Source organism: Diadema setosum, chromosome 15, assembly GCF_964275005.1.
Source record: "Diadema setosum chromosome 15, eeDiaSeto1, whole genome shotgun sequence".
Classification (NCBI taxonomy): Eukaryota; Metazoa; Echinodermata; class Echinoidea; order Diadematoida; family Diadematidae; genus Diadema; species Diadema setosum.
In genome coordinates this window covers 23,653,963-23,671,985 of record NC_092699.1, presented here as the reverse complement: position 1 = coordinate 23,671,985, position 18,023 = coordinate 23,653,963, and the positions used below count along the sequence as shown (strand labels likewise).

Below are 18,023 nucleotides of genomic sequence, written 5' to 3'. Positions count from 1 at the left end.
TAATGACTTAACACTTGTAGTATTTATAGATACCGGTAGTGAGTGACTACCAGGCACACTTTGATAGAACGGTACTCATCCAATCAAAAACCCATTGCACAGTTTGATAACATTACTCGCATCAACAATTAATGTGTAAAAGTACAGGTAGGTTGTATAGTTTGAGAAAATAACTGTGGTGTTTCTTACACTTTCCTTAATATCCATGATTATGATACAACTAACATGAATGAACATGAATGAACATGAATGAATCACAATCCCACTACCTAGAGCGGCGAATGTATACATTACACTGTGCGCGTACCACCTAAGCGTGTGGAATGTGTGGTGATACGCGCCATTTTATGTTACATTTGCCGGTTCGTAATGCGCACTCGCTACGTCCACACGTATTGAGCATGGGCTTTACGAACCGGCAAATGTATACATTTGCCGGTTCGTAATGCCCTCTCTTTAGTACGCGATGTACGTAAAACGCTGAAATGGGGGGTTTTACGAACCGGCAAACGCACTTTGCATCACTACCACAGAGCCCCAGGTGCAGCTACAAAATAATATTTAGTATCAGACAAAGCAGAAAATTCCGCTTTCATCACTCTCTTAATATCATCATCAATGTGCGGTTATAAGACACGTTTTTATACGTTTAAAGAAGTCCCGATTCTTTAAACGCGATTATCTCGAAATCGTGTTTCCGCGCAAATTCGAACATTCGCCGGTTCGTAATGCGACCGACGATCGTCGGTCGCATTACGAACCGGCGAATGTTCGAATTTGGGTCAATTTTTCAAAATTCACTTTTTTCCATTTTTTGAATGTCCATACCAAACTCTATCTATCCCCAAAATATCAAATCGCAAAATTCACGAAAACATGTATTTTTGGTAGTGACGAATTTTCAAAATGTCCAAATGCTGCAATTTGTGACATTACGAACCGGCAAATGTTCGTATACGCCGGTTCGTAAAATCCCTGTTCAGACGGAACACACGTGAGGTATGTGGGGCGAATCGAGGAGCTTGCGAGGCCGCGAGCGAGGGCTCGTCATCACCATCAGTCCCATGCACTCGGAATTGTGCTGGTATGTAAGTACTAGGTGCATTTTGTTGCTCATTTGTTATTTAATCTTCTGTTTAAAAACAAAAGTAATGATAATCGGGGCAGGTTAATGTGTAATCATAAAATATTACATCAGAGAAGTAGAATTGCTCGACATTATCATGTAAAAGTAGCTTTCCTGTGTATTTCATTTCCTTGTAGTTGTAGATCCTACACAGTCGTACACCTAGCCACCATTTTTGTCGAAGGTGGTCCTTGATTATTCTTGGTCAGAGATAAAGCAATCCTCCCATACAACCCGGATGCATTGTTTTTTAAACTAAAGCATAGTAGAATCTATAAACTGAAAAAAAAAATATCGTGTAGCAATTGCAAATACCCAGGTAGAACTGAAAATAGGCCCAAAGTAATTATTAAATGATTATCATTGTTTTCAAAGATTCATGTTGTTGCATAAAAAAAAAAATAGTATTTAGGCCCTAAGTAAGAATGAAATTGCATGATGAGACTGTTTAGCGTCAGTGTTAAGTCAGTTATAGTTACATATAGCTTCCTTAAGCATGCAAGAATAGCTGCTCTCGCCTTTACTGTCTAACTAAAATCCTGCATAAACAGTAAATTTATAGGCTAGATCGAGGTTGTATTCACCGGTATGTTACTTATTTTGATTACCGGGACAGATATCAATGAACTTTCAGAAAAATTAAACGAAGTTGATTACCGGTACCGGTACTCACAGTTTTTTTGAACACTCATGTACCGGTACAAGTATAAGCCTATATCCAGGGATTTTTATTCTATATCAGTTACCGCGGTATCCTATTTGTGCCCTGATAACACTGACATGATTTTCCTTATTTATATCTTGGGGATAATTCTAGGAGCAGCAGGCCACTACAAGCAGGAGCCGAGTCCCCACAAACAAAGGCAGCACCGCTATCATTACAACTGTAGCAGCTAGCATCCCAGGAACATCAGCAGCACCTCTCGGCACAGGAGCAGCATTAGCAGAGCCTGTAAAGTGCAACTGTAGCAGCTGAACTTCTCCATACAATTGTAGTCGCGAAGCCTCTATGTACTACAGTAGGCCTACCGACAGTACTATTGCAACAGAGCGTCTACGTATGCTACTGTAAAACTCTACATTTGTAGCAGCATGATCCTAACTTTCAACTGTAGCAGCTGAGCCTTTCAGACTGTAGCAGCAGAGCCTCTACGTACAACCGCAGAGAGTAGTGGTGATGAGGATGTTTTTCCTTCTGCCTATAATGGTAAGTTTGATTCGTAACAAGTGATTATGGTACCGGTACTTGTGGACCATAAAGTGTACCGGGAACCAGGTATTCACAAACATTTCTCAGTTTACGGTCAATGGAATAGGTCATTTATTACTTTCAGTGGAATAGATGATTGAACAATACCATGTCATTTGACAGAAATCACTGTTTTGATATCTGGAATGTACTAGGTAATGTAGTCATACCTTTTCTGTAATGTCGATCTTATCTAACTCTACTGTCAAGTATCTTATGCAGATATTAACCTGGTGAGGACAGGCTCATGTTGATATTACAAGCTCTTCCCTAGGCACCTGCTTGAGCATACTTGGGGGAAGTTTCTAATGGCCTTACTGTAATTATTTCATACATGTATATCAATGTTGACTGCTACTCAATGTATTAAAAGAAAAAAAAGCAAGCACTAACACTTCTGTGTATAAGATTGTTAGGTTTTTATGTGAAAGACATCACATTTCTAATCAAAGAATGTGCAGCAGTTATCATTATTTACCTTTGCCAACCCCAAGGTGTAAAAGCTCGACCAATAGCACCTGAATTACTATGCCCTTCAGAGATCAGCAGACTTTGATGAAAATTTTTTTTTTTGCATTTCAAATAGGTATGCTGGCTGTAGCTATTTTCATTTTGTCTCACAAAATGTCGTAGGTGATTGCCTGTAAAGAATTTCCTTATGTTACTTTGTTTTTTCTTCTGAAATTGTGCTTTAGCTGTAAGAAATACTCTTCTTCACATTTTCAAACCTGCAGGTACTTGTAATGTTTTATCACATAGTGTATGACACAACTGTCAAATTTCTCACTGAAATTGTCCATACAATTTTGTGTGTGTTTGAACCACCGTAGGCATAGATGTTCTTGTCAAGTGGAAGAGGGATGGTTCTATGATCAAGTGACCTCTATCATGCTCAATGGACCAAACCGAAACAAGGTTCCTGCGTACATATGAGAAGTGAAAATGGCTGGTGGAAAGGGAGGGTGCTTCAAGTCTTCAACATGCCCATGGATGGACGTAGGATGTCAGATGACGAGGGCATTCCTCTTTCTGCCTGAGGTAATTTGAATACATAGTTACTGATTTGTTCTACATCAATAAGTTTATCAAGATATATATTATGTCTTTTTATGCCTCCGCCACGAAGTGGTGCCGGAGGCATTATGTTTTCGGGTTGTCCGTCCGTCCGTCCGTCCGTCCGTCCGTCCTTCCGTCCGTCCGTCCGTCCGTCCTTCCGTCCGTCCGTAATGAATTTTGTGGACAAGGTAACTATCAAAACCTGTTGAGGTATCCTAATGAAACTTGGCATGTATGTGTATTAGGGGGTGAAGTTGTGCCTATCAACTTTTGGGTGCACATGCTCAAGGTCAAAGGTCAAAAGGTCAAGGTCAAATACATAAAATTTCACTATTTCCACCATATCTATTGAATGCCTGAAGATATTTTCTTGAAACTTAGTGTATACATGTATTACCCAATCAAGATTCTCTGGTGAAAGTTTGGGTCATGAGGTCAAAGGTCAAAGGTCAAAAGGTCAGGGTCAAATACATGAAATTTCACTATTTTCGCCATATCTATTGAATGCCTGAAGATATTTTCTTGAAACTTAGTGTATACATGTATTACCCAATCAAGATTCTCTGGTGAAAGTTTGGGTCATGAGGTCAAAGGTCAAAGGTCAAAAGGTCAAGTAAAAATATCAAAACTTCTTTTTTTTCTCCGTGCCTTGGAAAATTGTTCAAGGTATCTTCATGGAACATAGTATATACATGTACTGACTGGAAGTGATTATCTAGAGAATGTAGGGTTCATGGGGTCAAAGGTCAGGGGTCAAAGGTCAAGTGCAACACTTCAAAATTTTACTATTTCCCTCATATTTATGCAATGCCAGCAGGGTTATTATTTTTTTACACTTGGTGTATGCATGTGTAACCTAATAGAAATTCTTTGGAAAGTTTTTTTTTTCTTCTTTTTTGCCTCAAAGGTCAAAAGGTCAAAGATCAAGTGAAAGTGCTGAACTAACTTTTTCCTCCATATCTCGAAGTGGCTCAAGTTATCTTGAAACTTAGTACATATTATGTATGTTCTACCTGAAAGTGATTATCTTATGAATTTTAGGGTCAAGGGCCAGATGAAAATGGTAACAATTTACTATTCAATTCAGAAATTGCACTTTTTCTCCACACCTGTACCTTGAAAATTACTCAATGCCTAAATGTATGAATGGGTCAAAGTCAAGTTAAAGTCCTTAAATCCCTAGATACATGCTCTCCTATTCATCCAATTAAACCTAGGTCAAGGAAGGTGAACATTCAACACATTTGTGACAAACTTGTCATTTCAATATTTTGCCAATTTTGTGAAAATGTAATCACACATTGTCCACATGTACTATCTAGACCTATTGGAAAAATCATGCATTATGGCGGAGGCATACCAGTCGCCAAAGCGACATTTCTAGTTTCATTTTAAAATGATGTAGAGATTTTTATGCATAGTATCATGTAGGTACAATGTACTTTCATTGCATTACCATTTCAATATAAATGTTCAATTCTGTGTAATGAATAAAACAAATGTCGTAATTGCAGTTTGTAATGACTGTAGGATGCTGAAGACTGTTAGCTTTCCACTTCCTTTCTTTAAAAGTCTGATATTGATTATTACTTACAATTTATTATGTCAACGTCTCTTCTCAGTCCCAAAACAAAATCAATTACTGATAATTTGCTTTATGTGCATGTAATACACTGTAGATTCTAGTGTCCATGATAGATGTTTGCAAGTATATCTAGTATAAATCTTGTTGATTCTACCCACAGGATGGTCACATAATTTTTTTCATTGATGCATTGTTTACAACTTCCCCAGCAGTATCGTTACTTGCGACAGCAGTAGCAGAGCCTCAACGTCGATTTGTGACAGCTGAATCCCCAGAAACATCAGCAGCACCGCTTGAAGCAGGAGGAGCAGCAGCAGCGGAGCCTGTACATACAGCCCTAGCAGCTGAGCCTCTAAGTACGACAACAGTGGTAGAGCCTCTACTTACAACTGTAGCAACTGAGCCTCTACTTGCCACTGTAGCAGCAGAGCCTCTACTTGCAACTTTAGCATCTGCACTTCCAGGAACATTAGCAACACTGCTAGAAGCAGCAGCAGCAACAGAAGCAGAGCCTCTACAAACAACTGTGGTGTTCGCATTCTAAGAAACAACGCAGCAATGTTACCTTTGAAGCTGAAGGTAATTCAACTGGAGTTGAGAAGTTCAGGGCATTGTATAACTGTTGTTTGTATTTCTTGCATTATCTGTCTGTGTGGTGCAAATTCCTGAAAAAGCAATTATGAGCCAAAACTTAATTTTCCAATAACAAATGTAAAATAATTTAAACATGTGTTAAATACTTTGATTATCTTTTTTTTTTCTTTTATCCTTCACTCTTGTAAGAAAAAGTTTGTGGCAGGCAACCTGTAAAATTTAAAGAAAATAGTTTGTCTTCTGCAAAGAATAGTTAAAAAAAAACAGTAAATGAAGTAACAATTTTTCAACCAGACTTGGCAGTTTCATCAAATTATGTATTTGTTTTCCTTGCATTAGGTGTACCTGATTTCAATTTGAAAGCAGACTAAGTCCTCCACTCTTATTTCAGATAACAAAGAATACTGAACCTTGCTGGATGATGGAAAACTGTTAAATCTCGAGAAAGCAATGTCCCTGTCAGACATTGAAGAACCAATTTTGATGGTAACCGGACACAGGAAAGCAATAGAAAACTGTTTGTGAAGTGTAATGGAAGTACAGCATATTCATATTATGCTGTATGTATTCTATACTGCCCTTTATCTAGTCTTGTTGGTATACATCTGGTTGTATTTACATTATTATATGTAGTGCACTAACTGTTGACCAACTTTCCTAAAATAAAGACCATTTAGGCAAACTATTGTACATGTTTCTTGTAAGGAAAGGAAAGGGAATTATTGGTGAATTTCTTGCTCATAGTGCCTTGTACAAATATAGACTTGATGCATGATCAAGTTTGTAATACTTTCTGGTAATTATTTTATCTTCAGTGTTACATATTTGCTACATGCTTTCAATAATTTCAACACAGTTTCACACAAATCGACCAATTTTTATCACTTCGGGAGGACCTTATTCAAATATAAAAGAAACAATAGAAATAAAGTGTAGTGTTCCAGTATGTATTCCATTTATTGTCTCTTCATTGCAAATTTGGAAACTACTGCCATTGAGGCTTTTGAGGGAGTGAAAGATAGATGTCAGTGCAAAGCCAGAAGATTTTCATGTGGAAGAATATGTAGGTACTGACATCAGTTCTATTCCTGATAGATCTTCAGTTGTCATGAAAAAATTAATGGAATCTAAAACAGAATTGTCAAAAAAAAGCTGAACAGTGGGGAAGCCTACAAAAAGTCAGAAATATTTGTAGATGGTAGAACACATTTTAACCATCAAAGATGTGATTTAACACGTAACCATATCAATCTTTTGGCTATGATTGCCTTAGTGAAAATGGCAGAATGTCTATCAGACAATATTATCATGCCTTGAAAATTCTGGTCCTAGAAAGAGAATGGCTAGCCAGACATGTTATTAACATGTTGTCATGTTGTCCCCCATCCTAAGGACAGCAAAAAGAGACAAATGAGGTACACTACTCTCCTCCCAGCAGTCCAGTAGTTGGCAGACTGTTAAAGTTTGTAGACTCGTGTTTATAAACACATTGGGTATCACTTTCATTAATTCAACCCTGGGCAAAATTACCTTGTGAAGTGTGAGGAGAATGGTACACTTGATCATGTTATTGCACTATTTGTGACTAACACGCGTACTACTGTAATACATTAAAGTCAAGGAAATGCAGAACTTCTCACCAATTTACAGGTCAGATTACCTCGTGAAGTGTTGGGAGAATTTTGTATTTTGTACATGTTATTGCACCACTTTTATAGTGGTCAGAACACAATTCTGAAATGCAACAAATGCCTAACTTCTCATTCCAAGTGAGATTACATAGTGAAGTATCATGGAGAATGTCACATTTATTTTGTATCAATTGTAATTTAATGTATTGTAATAATAGTGTGCAATGTAATTATTGTGAGCTGTCGAAAATGCAAAAAAAAAAAAAAAAAAAATCACTCTCTGAATTTACAGGTTATATCTGGAAGTTTGAGGAGAATGCTTTGTTTTGTAGTTACTGTATGTAATTATGAACACACATGTGGAATGGTGCATTTTGAATTAATAAAATGCAGAATTCTTCACAAACTTGGGGACTGGTGAATAGAAAACAAAAAAAAAAAGAAAAAAAAAGAGGAGTGAGAGAGACACAGATACCTAGAATTGGGAGAACAAGGTGATTATGACTGCTTTGTAAGAGGGTATGTGTGTGTGTGTGTTTGTTCGAGTGTGTGTACTGGTATGTGCATGTATAGTGTGTGTTTGTGTATGTTTGTGTTTGCATGGGTGTAATTATATTCTCTCAATAATGAATTTACACTTTTTTTATAGACAGTGACTACCAGGCGCACTTTTAGTACTCATCCAGTAGTCAATAAAAACCCATTGCACAGTTTGATAACATTACTGGCATCAACAATTAATGTGTCAGAAAGTAAGTTGTGTGTGTGGGTTCGAGTGTGTTTACTGGTATATGTGCGTGTATGTGTGTTTGTGTATGTTTGTGTTTGTATGGGTGTAATTATATTCTCTCAATACTGATAATGACTTAACACTTGTAATATTTATAGATAGTGAGTGACTACCAGGCACGCTTTAATAGAACGGTACTCATCCAATCAAAAACCCATTGCACAGTTTGATAACATTACTCGCATCAACAATTAATGTGTAAAAGTACAGGTAGGTTGTATAGTTTGAGAAAATAACTGTGGTGTTTGTTACACTTTCCTAATATCCATGATTATGATACAACTAACATGAATGAACATGAATGAATCACAATCCCACTACCTAGAGCGGCGAATGTATACATTACACTGTGCGCGTACCACCTAAGCGTGTGGAATGTGTGATGATACGCGCCATTTTATGTTACATTTGCCGGTTCGTAATGCGCACTCGCTACGTCCACACGTATTGAGCATGGGCTTTACGAACCGGCAAATGTATACATTTGCCGGTTCGTAATGCCCTCTCTTTAGTACGCGATGTACGTAAAACGCTGAAATGGGGGGTTTTACGAACCGGCAAACGCACTTTGCATCACTACCACAGAGCCCCAGGTGCAGCTACAAAATAATATTTAGTATCAGACAAAGCAGAAAATTCCGCTTTCATCACTCTCTTCATATCATCATCAATGTGCGGTTATAAGACACGTTTTTATACGTTTAAAGAAGTCCCGATTCTTTAAACGCGATTATCTCGAAATCGTGTTTCCGCGCAAATTCGAACATTCGCCGGTTCGTAATGCGACCGACGATATATATATATATATATGTAATACTAATATATATTTATATATATATATATATATATATACACACACACACACATTTATAAAACGTATTGTTCCTCTCACATTGAGGACTGCAATTGTTGTCATTTAATGTTCGGAACAGTATTGCATTCTTTATTTGGTATTGTTTGTTTTTTGTTTGCCATTTTCTTCTTTGTTGACATATTTGAGCATACATGCATGTACATGTATGTATCTATCTTTTCATCTTTGAAGCGCCATGAGCACTGAAAGGTGGACCTGTGCGCTATACCAGTAGCCACTTTTATTATTATTTATAATCATTGTTAATATTATTATCATATGACTACATTGCATATGTATTTACATAGATACAAAAAATTCACAGTGTGCCAACAAAACCATCAACCTTAGCTCTCGATAAAACAGCAATCAACTACAGCACTAGAGACACTTTTGAATAAGTCAACGAATACAAAAATATTCACATTTCATGCAATTTAATCAGGCGATGTTAAGATGCCACAGGAAAAAAAAATAATACAATGAATACACACTCTTCACATTATCTGAAAGCCTGTACTTGGGTTTCAACACCACTACATCACATTCACACGTGAAGGGCAAATCATCTGCATCTGGGTGTGTTAAAATCTCATAGAAGAAACAATGATAATTGAAGTCATGAATGAATAAAATATAAAAATCAACACCAATGAAATTTTTGATATGCATCTTTCTTCTATATACAGTAGCTTTTCTCTTCTCTTACAAGTGAAAAAAAAAATATTCAAACTCAAATCACATTCATGGTAGAAACATACACATTACAACATGAGACAACCTCATGCATTCAGATACTCCTTCTTTTAAGCCTCCAACACAAGACACAATTTTTTTTTCAATGTTAAAGGTCAAGAGTGAAGTAGCATATGCAGAAAAAGGAAAATGGAAAGGAGAGAAAGTAGCATATTATGCACACCAGGGAGAATGAAAATTAGAGAATCATAGCACTGTAAGAAGAGAGCAATACGAAAATTAAATCCCAAGAGAAATTGAGCAAGAAAGAGGAAGTATGATATACAGTTAAACTCGCATAAGTCGATCTTCTCGGGACTGAGCAAAACACATCGACTTAAACGAGTTTCGACTTGTGCGTAAGTCGAAAAAAATCGACTTAACAACAGTCACACCACACATACATTATGTATAGTGTACATGTATGTTGTCTACTCTGGAGCCGAGAGCTGGAGAGGTGTGCTGCAGCACAGGTCGCCCGGCAGGGCCGCGGCTAACTTTGCATGGACAGTGCATAAGCATTGGTACAGGTCCGATTACTTTACACCCTTGTCAAACCTTGGGGAAGTGAATATGAACGATATTTGAGCAGTGATTGATTCCAGTTTACCATACCGTGGCTTGAAATGCGTGTAGAGGTGTACTTCTGATTTACCCGTGCCCGTAACTTTCCCCCTACTTTCCGCTTTGAAAACTCGGCAGCTTCATCCATCCACTGCACAGCGCAGACTGCAAACATACACAGACTATACACAGCCCAGTCGCTGTACGCACAATTATACACAGCCCAGTCGCTGTACGTACGTAGCGCTAGTGCGACAGGATTGTACCAGCGGACCTCCAAAACACGAAGAGAGTTCAACAATCGCATGCGATGGCTTTGAATTTTGATACTTTAGATCATTTTTTTTTTTGTCACCTGTCTGGTCGGGCTAGTTCTTACGTAAACAAAAACTGGCGTCTCGTGATTTTGACAGTGATTTATTGCACAATAAAATCTTATTCGACTTAGGCACAGTGAATTTAATGGTTTTTCCATGAAAGTGTTCTTGGAATTTCATCGACTTAGGCGAGTATTCGACTTACAAAATTCGACTTGTGAGTGAATTATTACACGTAAGTCAATGGGGAAAAATCGGGACTTTTTAAAATCATCGACTTGCGCGAATATTCGACATATGCGATGTCGACTTAGGCGAGTTTAACTGTACTTGGATTTGAGAGGGGGGTGGGAGAGACTAACGATTTATGACTCTGACACACATAGACAAAGAAAAATGAAGGAAGCAAGGACTATGACTAAAATGGCTTACTCATTGCCTCAGATGGTTCCGTTTTGAATCTAGTCAGAAAAAACAAATACATAATGAACAAATCGGCTATTCATTATGCATACTGTATAATACCATGGTTATCTTAGTGATCTGCCACAAAATGATTACAAAAAAAAAAATAAGCTCACAAACATTCACAATAATAAGAAAAAATTCAATATCGTGTCAAAAGTTAAAGAGTTGAGTTTCAAGGTAAAAGTATTCACCAGCCAAAGGTTTAAGTTTCTAGGAATCTGCTTCTAGCATGCTCTTGTACTTGCTATTAACACATTCACAGTAAAATACTTATACAACAATGCCTACAATGTAAATTTTCATGTTAATGACTTATGAAAGAATACCTTTAGTTGTTACACAGAGAGACCAAAATCAAAAGAAACTTTTCATTCCCTTATCACCTCTGAAACAAATGTTGTCATATTTGTGTGGTTACGTGGATTAGGTGGAGGTTGGAGATGATGAATAAATTGTTACATCACTATTGGCTCGGCTTATTCATAAATTGCAGGACAGAATGATGCCACAGTTGCAGATCCCCCTAGTTTATATACACATATCCCTCTAAAAAAAAAAAAAAAAAAAAAAAAAAAATGGTGACTCTGCCATATGTAATGTGGCTAGAAGTTGAGATCTAGAACAAAGATGACGATGATGATGATGAAACAGCATAGTGTCATTTATGTGTAGAAATATTCAAAGGCGCTCCGCTCCCAGAATGTGTCACACGTCATTCACAAAGTTGCTTTAAAAGATAAGGGTTCAGTTGAACAGATTTGAGGGATCAATTTGAAGACAAGATCATCTGTAGCAACAATGCTTGGACAAGACAGTCCCCTAGCTGTTCTCCACGGCTACATATAGGAAGGAATAGGGTTTCATATCTTCCAATAGAAAGGATGAAAGCTATGGCTGTAGATGTTCCTTGTTGACGACACATGACCAATAAAACTCAGCAATTGTCCCCTTCTGAGGAAGAAAAAGTAAAATAAAAAGAGAAACATTCAAGACGTATTGAACCAGAAAATGGTTTTATTACTCGGTTGTTGTTTTTTTTCTCCCTATCACATTAATTCTGTAATGACTCTGCCATACTTAAAGCTAAAGATTATTTTGCAAATAAAAGAGAAGACATAGCATGAGGGTATTGTATAGGTCTGTATTATATACATGGAAACTACAGATCACATCACATCTCTAGCCCAAGTTATGTTGTTTTTCATTTTGATATCTAGCTAAATTTCAGACAAAGTCATGTTGCAAATAGATGTCAATCTGCCAATAAATGAGGTCAAATCTCTTAGGACTTAATACAAAAAATGATGGGCAATAGTGCTAATTTTAAAGTTAAATATTACAATACTTCCATTTTTGGTCTCCATACCGACACTTGCGTTGGACATTATTTGACTTAAAATCAACTTTGGTTTCAACAGAGCTTTCTGCACATTCAGGGTTTTTGATTCATATGAGATATCACATGCCATTTTATTGATCTTGATTTGCCAATGCTGCATCACATAACACCAACTGGAAGTATGGGACTATCCTTTACAGAGAAGAAAGAGAAGAATTTATATTTCCTCTGAAGGAGGCAGATTCAAGACACTAGAAAAAAATATGAATTCAAGGAAATTTCACATTTGGTATCACGAAAATAAGCATTCAAAGTACATGTTGTCATCATAAGGATAAAAATGTACATAGGTATAGTGATCAGAAATACCATTACCACCACATCCCCATTTAATGAATTTCCCCTCCCACAATAGTATGATTGAGTTGTAAAACTGGGTATAGATAATACATAAAAAAATGAAGAATCGAAACTTACACCTTTCCAGTCAATCAATGAGCTCAAAGCCTGGTCAGGAATTCACCTCTCTCATAAGGGTTGCACGGTTCTCTTGTCCTCTGAGTGGAAGAGTGCATCACATTCAGAGCCAGTCCCTGCTGATGACAGAATAAAGCAGATTACAAAGTTTAATCATAAAAGTCTGTAGTGTAGAAATATGATATGACAAATAAAATATATCAAGCTCTACGCCATTAAAAGAACATCGTTCGGGGATGGATAACCAGTCACAATAGTTAAGGTTTAAGCAAACTTTATTATGCTCACGCAACATAAACTGCCGGCCGAAAGGGGCGAAGGTTGTACAACAACAATATAACATACATCTCAAACACTGCCCGTAAGAGGGCAGTATAACACACTGGCGCGATCACTTTCTTCTTTCTGTCTTCTTCTACATAACACAATGGGAAACCCTTGGCTATGGAATAATCATGCACATTCAATATGCCAAGAATGTGTGTGGACAGCCAGATCACATTACGAACACTCAATGATTTGATAACATTAATACACCATGTACAAACATTATCCCCATATAAACACGGTCTCTAGAAACTCGTATGGACTGACTGACACCCCCCTAACAAAAAAGTCCTGTGGTACTCCCTGTGGTACTTGTCGGTACCACACAATGTACCACACACTTGTAATGTTACCACAGGAACTGTGTGGTACTGTACCACAGGCTTGTAGGGTACTCCCTGTAGTACTTGTCAGTACCACACAATGTACCACATAAATAAATGTTACCACAGGAACTGTGTGGTACTGTTTTACAGGCTCATGTGGTACTCCCTGTGGTACTGGTTGGTACCACACAATGTACCACACAAATATATGTTAACACAGGAAGTGTGTGGTACTGTGTCACAGGCTCGTGTGGTACTCTGGGATGTACCACAGGGCAGTACCACAGGACATTACCACAGGAAAGTACCACAGGACAGTACCACAGGACAGTACAACAAGACAATATACACACAAATTGTCCTGTGGTATTTTGGGACATACCACAGGAGAGTACAACAGGAAAGTACCACAGGATAGTACCACAGGACAGTACCACACGACTTGTTCTGTGGTATTTTAGGACGTACCACAGGACAACGCCACAGGGCAGTTCCACAGGACAGTACCACAGGAAAGTACCACAGGATAGTACCACAGGAATTGTCCTGTGGTATTTTGGGACATACCACAAGACAGTACCACAGGATAGTACCACAGGACAGTACCTCACGACTTGTCCTGTGGTATTTTGGGACGTACCACAGGACAGTACCACAGGGCAGTACCACAGGGCAGTACGACAGGACAGTACCACAGGAAAGTACCACAGGATAGTACCACAGGACAGTACCGCACGACTTGTCCTGTGGTATTTTGGGACGTACCACAGGGCAGTACCACAGGACAGTACCACAGGATAGTACCACAGGACAGTACCACACGACTTGTCCTGTGGTATTTTGGGACGTACCACAGGACAGTACCACAGGACAATACCACAGGGCAGTACCACAGGACAGTACCACAGGGAAGTACCACAGGATAGTACCACAGGACAGTACCACACGACTTGTCCTGTGGTATTTTGGGACGTACAACAGGGCAGTACCACAGGACAGTACCACAGGATAGTACCACAGGACAGTACCACACAACTTGTCCTGTGGTATTTTGGGACATACCACAGGATAGTACCACAGGAATTGTCCTGTGGTATTTTGGGACATACCACAGGACAGTACCACAGGATAGTACCACAGGACAGTACCACACAACTTGTCCTGTGGTATTTTGGGACGTACCACAGGACAGTACCACAGGGCAGTACCACAGGGCAGTACCACAGGACAGTACCACAGGAAAGTACCACAGGATAGTACCACAGGACATTACCACATGACTTGTCCTGTGGTATTTTGGGACGTACCACAGGACAGTACCACACGGCAGTACCACAGGGCAGTACCACAGGACAGTACCACAGGAAAGTACCACAGGATAGTACCACAGGACATTACCACATGACTTGTCCTGTGGTATTTTGGGACGTACCACAGGACAGTACTACACGAATTGTCCTGTGGAATTTTGTGATGTACCACAGGACAGTACGACAGGAATTCCTGTGGTAATTTTCGATGTATACCACAGGAGAGTACCACAGGAACTGTCCAAACTTCCACAGGAAAATCATTGTAAGGCAGACTCAACTGAAATCTATAACAAAAATACAAACAAAAAAGCACATATTAATATTCCTCAATCAATTGATAGATGACTTATGCTGTGAATTATAACAATTTGTTGCCATTACTTATCCTGTCCTATACTCCTACAGTATTACCTATTTAGTGAAAGTGCTGATGTAAAGCATGAGAAATTTCATAAGGACTTCTGTGGTACTCCTGTGGTACTCCTGTGGTACTCCTGTGGTACAAATTTTTACATAGCTCATGAATATTCATAAAAAGCACTCTAGATTTTAGAAAATACATATATGACTTAAAAAGTCAAAGTATTAATGATGGAACTTACTTTGAACTTTATGAAAGATTGTCTAATTATGTTATGTTATTCCCAATATCATAGATATCGTTATGAAAGTGTAATTTCATATCTTGATAATAAAGTATAATCGAGTTAGTAACCATGCCTTAATGCTTTACGGATAGACGGCCATATATATGTGTACTGATACGGTCGATGGCTACCTAGGAATAGAATATGACTATATAGATCTATTGTAGGACTAGATTGGCACTTGGCCATTAGACTCTCGTTTGAGGTTATATGTTAGGAGTAGGACAAGGTATTAAGTAGGGCCATGTTTGTCCTGAAATCCATCACTCACCTATCACGAATATTCCTTGATATGTGGCTAAAATTCTCCCAGATTTTTTTTTCGATCTATCCCGTGTGGTACTCTCCTGTGGTACCATGGAAATGCTGTGTGGTACTGCCCTGTGGTAATGCTGTGTGGTAATGATCGACCTGTGGTACTGTCCTGTGGTACTGTCCCAAAATACCACAGGACAGTTCCTGTGGTACTGTTCTGTGGTACTAGTCCTGTGGTACTGCCCTGTGGTACGTCCCAAAATACCACAGGAATTCCTGTGGTACTGTCCTGTGGTACTGTTCTGTGGTACCGGTCCTGTGGTACTTTCCTGTGGTACTGCCCTGTGGTACGTCCCAAAATACCACAGGAATTCCTGTGGTACTGTCCTGTGGTATGTCCCAAAATACCACAGGACAATTCCTGTGGTACTGTCCTGTGGTACTTTCCTGTGGTACTGTCCTGTGGTACTGTCCTGTGGTACCGTCCTGTGGTAATTACCACAGGAGTACCACAGGACTTTTTCGTAAGGGCCAACTAATATGAAACACCAACATTACACTATGATAAGCACTGCTATCATACAGTACAACGTCTTCTACCAATCATAAAACAACACTTAATAAAACAAACTACTTTACGGTGTAAATGAAACAGAAAATATTTCACAATGTCAACTATCAAATATCATACAAACACATGTAGCTACCTCACTTTCTACCTTTTCTCACAGTATGAAACACTACTACTGTAGGCCTACGTACCATGTAAGTACCATGGTCTCCCCACTCTCATTCACTCTTTTGTTACAACACTGTTAAACACAGCACATACAGCTGTAATCACTTTTCTTCTACATATGCTGAGATTTGGAACGAATGTACATAAACACTACACTATAGCTGTCTTTCCTCTACAGTCTTATTAAAGCACATACATGTAAACACCACACACAATGTTGTTACATTAGAACCACATAAACATCATCATAGGCCGTAAAAGCGTAAAGACAAAAATCCCTAGATAATCAAATGAAAGCAACATGGCATTGAAAACAACAATGTGGTGTGTTCATAATAATGCCTGATACATGTATTCAAATCGGCATGAGTAAGACACGCATGTGAATGAAAGCCGCTGAAAATAGCCACCCATCTGATGTAGCAATATCAAAACCTTAATGTCATCATTAACATATCATGTGAATTATTACTACAACCCTTTGGCATATACCAAACGAAACTACTGACGACGATACATCCAGTAAAAGATGTACTGTATATAAAAACAAATTACAATATACATTTGTATCAGAAAAACACAGAGATCAAATACACCTATACGGTGTATTACACTTTTAAAAACATACTCAAACTTCCGAAACATATTTTGTCCTTCAAGTGTATCAAAAACGGACTCCGACATTGACGTCACTCCATACAATATGACCTGACACATGGTTCTTACATATCAAAAAGGGGAAGAATGAGCTACATGAGGTCCATCAAAACTACATTGTATATGCCATGTACAATGTGTTACCATACATATCATATAAACTTCATATAAAAACAAATTATCATCATACGTACATTTATCTTTTCTTTATCAATAAACCTGTTACTGATATTCTACCCTTGCATGTGCAACAACAACAAAAAAATCAAACGAACATCATACATACGTATGTAAAAATCTCACCTCTCCTAAATGTGTGCAATATGTATTTGACATAAGACATAGGAAATGACTCAAAGAATCACACACACTGGGCAAACTGAAAGGCAAAAACACAAACATAAAAATGCTGACTTATACTTGAGTTGCTGTCAAAACCATCATGTGTATGCTACACACATAAAACGGTATACATGTTATTCAGATTTGCGCAAGTTGCAATGTACAAGTCAACTTTCTGCTTACATGATGTATGTACTACAACATGTACTTGCATCCAATAACAATATACAGCTGTACATGCACTGTCTTCGTACATTACATGAATCACAATCAATACAAAACACTTTAGACCAGAATAAAAATATTAGCAACTTTGTAATATAGTATGCTAAGAAAAAATGCATACTGTGCATAGATTGCATACAATCATAAAAACAAACAAAAAATGAACCTCTCAAATTGTAAATCTCAGAGTGCCAAAATATCAAAAGTTGCAGAACTATACACAATTCACACAAACTTCACCCATTGTAAAAAAAAAAAAATCCTGCATTATTTAATCAACAACAATCCATTTATCCTATTACATGTTTACACAAATATATTGGCTTAACAAACTTATAAAAATGAAGCAGGCATGTGGCACACAATTCAGTTCACAAGTCAGAGTCCAGGAACATCCAGTAGCTGAGG

At 38.1% G+C, this 18,023-nt stretch overlaps 1 protein-coding gene and 1 long non-coding RNA gene across 3 annotated transcripts in view; both read left to right on the top strand.

Moving 5' to 3' along the window:
- LOC140239263 (decapping and exoribonuclease protein-like) overlaps positions 1–18,023 on the top strand; it is an 84,361-nt gene that overhangs the window by 34,427 nt on the left and 31,911 nt on the right. The window lies entirely within an intron of this gene.
- Positions 788–5,880, top strand: LOC140239267 (uncharacterized). Of its 2 annotated transcripts, XR_011901963.1 has the most exons (4): positions 788–1,084; positions 1,944–2,333; positions 3,206–3,413; positions 5,226–5,880. It is a non-coding gene; the product is annotated as an uncharacterized lncRNA (long non-coding RNA). The 2 variants fall into 2 exon arrangements; XR_011901962.1 differs by lacking the exon at positions 788–1,084 and having other exon boundaries at positions 1,836–2,333.